This window comes from Chaetura pelagica, unplaced genomic scaffold, assembly GCF_000747805.2.
Source record: "Chaetura pelagica isolate M959 unplaced genomic scaffold, ChaPel_1.0 scaffold90, whole genome shotgun sequence".
Classification (NCBI taxonomy): domain Eukaryota; kingdom Metazoa; phylum Chordata; class Aves; order Apodiformes; family Apodidae; genus Chaetura; species Chaetura pelagica.
The window spans coordinates 6,521,629-6,524,283 of record NW_009953496.1 but is presented as its reverse complement, the minus strand read 5'-3'; the positions used below and the strand labels follow the sequence as shown (position 1 = coordinate 6,524,283).

The following is a 2,655-nucleotide window of genomic DNA, read 5'->3' as shown; positions in this document are numbered from 1 at the left end:
CTCTTCCAGGATTCATTTGTTTTTAGAGTAACACGCTCTGATTTTGTTGGATTCATGGTATTGAATTTCTGCCTGGAGGTGGAACTTCCAGATGTAAGATCTGAAAAAGAAGAAAACACCTATTTGTTCACACATTAACTAAATCTGATAAGATTTTAGGTAAGCAACTATTGTGCTTTCCATCTTCTTCATTCCAGACTGGGATTTGTATGTGGTTTTGTAGTTATAACTGTTCATGTGCAACGCACAGGAAAGTAAGACTGAAGTTTGAAAAAACTTACAGCAGTTTATATCTCTGGTCTTAATCATTAAGAAATTACTCCAATACAGCAGATTAATTTCTGGAACATAGAATCATTAATGTTGGAAAAGATCTTCAAGATAATCAAGTCCAACCATCCACCCTACAACGCTCAACCACTAAACCATCTTATGAAACACGATGTCTATGCCTTTTTGGAACAACTCCATCACCTCCCTGGGCAGCCAGTTCCAAGGTCTTACCACTCTTTCTGTGATTAATTTTTTTCTCATATCCAGCCTGACTCTCCTCTAGCACAGCTTGACTCCATTTCCACTTGTCCTGTTGCTGGTGACCAGGGAGAAGAGGCCAACACATGCCTCACTACAACCTCCTTTCAAGTAGTTGTAGATGTCTTTATATTTGTGTTTATTTATTACCCTCTAGAAAGCAGAAAAGCCTTTCTGTTTGAATGTCTAGACATCTTTGAGTAATAAACCCAAAGCTTTTAAGTTTTGTTCTTTCCTTTCAAGATATTTACAGAGGTCAAAACAGCTCCATAAACAGCCACAACAGGGTACTCCATGGAAGGAAGATGGGACAGTGCTGCTCCTTCTGTCTCCATTTCAACTAGTGCTTGTCATCTGTGAGTTTGTCACTTAAGCTGCATAATGAGATCAAAAGCATGATTAAATACAAGCAAAAATATTGTGTATGAAATGGAAAGCAATAGTGGAAAGCAACATTCAACCTGACAACGCCAGAAAATGATGAATGAAGGATTTGATGCAATTCACCAATTTATATCTTACAGAACTTTTTTTTTAGCTCGGACATACTCTTATTTTGTCTGATCATAGAACTATTCAGGTTGGAAAAGACCCTTGGGATCACTGAGGCCAACCATCATCCCTACTCTACAAAGTTCTCCCCTAAACCCTAAACCATATCTACCAACACCACATCCAAACGACCCTTAAGCACACCCAGGGATGGTGACTCCACCACCTCCCTGGGCAGCCTATTCCAGTGTCTGACCACTCTTTCTATGAAAAAAATGTTCCTAATGTCCAGTCTAAACCTGCCCTGTTGCAGCTTGAAGCCATTCCCTCTTGTTCTATCAATAATTACCTGTGGGAAGAGACCAGCACCAACCTCTCTACAATGACCTTTCAGGTAGTTGTAGAGACTGATGAGGTCTCACCTCAGCCTCTTCTTTCTCTAATTAAACATATCCAGCTCCTTCACGCATTCTTCATAAGATTCTTTTCTCTAGGCCTTTCACCAGCTTTGTTGCCTTTCTCTGTGCTCGCTCCAGCACCTCGATATCTCTCTTGAATTGAGGTGCCCAAAACTGGACTGAGGTGTGGCCTCAGTACTCCAGGTGTGTCCTCAATACTCCAGCTGTGGCCTGATGCTGTGCTGTGAATGCTGTGACAGCTGGTATAGAGATTTGTTATAGAAATGCTATCGTTGGCCTGAATGGAGGGTGCATGGGGCAGGGTGACTGTGGAAGCACCAGGACAAGCAACACAAGAAGGGTTATAAGAATGGCCTGGGGTGACAGTGCCTGGCTGAGCAGGCTGTCGAGGTTACATCTGTGTGCAGCTTCTCAGGACATCCAGACTGGGACATGAAGGACAGGCAAGCAAGTCAAAAACTAGCACATGGTCACCAGCAGAAGAAGACACATAGGCTGCCATTTTTTAATCTATGACCTGGCTTTCTAGAATTGACATATCACCAAATGGAAGGAAATGTTACCTCTGATCCTGTGACATCTGGTTTTACTATGGACTAATCCTGGGAGCATACAGAAAAGGATTAGTATGTGTGAACAGACTATGGAGAGAAACTGATGACTGTACTGAAGCAAGAGCTATGCTCTACACTAAGATGTCCTTCGTTCACATTGCTGCATTAAGTCCACATCATATGTGTATCTTGTCTTTCTTCTCTGTGCTCACTAGAGCACTGATGAACTCTACGCTGAAGAGCATAAAATTTGAATGATGCTACATTTCCACATTTATCTCTTTTACTGTTTCATTGCCACCTTGTAATTTTGCACTCTTCAAAATGGCATAAAAAGGAACAATGAAATCTACACTACATGGGCATAATCCTTGTTAGTGACATTATAAGTACTTTAATACTTTCTCTCACAGAAATAAAGTAAGTTAAACAAACAAACTATCTTTCTGATAAATTAACGGTTAATTCTCTTCTTCCTGCATCCCCAGTGAGGCTGGCTTGATGTAGTTCATTTTCTCACCCTTAGTGTTACCTCCTGAAATGAACTATGTGATCACTTGGACATCTTGGTCTCTCTTGAAATAGCAGTCTTAGAAATGTTTTTAGGTAATACCTCCTTTATTCTGGCAGTGTTGTAGATTAAAGAAAAGTGATCTTTC

At 40.8% G+C, this 2,655-nt stretch overlaps 1 protein-coding gene across 1 annotated transcript in view; it reads left to right on the top strand.

The window, feature by feature from the left end:
- TAAR1 (trace amine associated receptor 1) overlaps positions 1–2,655 on the top strand; it is a 6,943-nt gene that overhangs the window by 1,001 nt on the left and 3,287 nt on the right. The gene's annotated exons all lie outside the window — the stretch shown is intronic.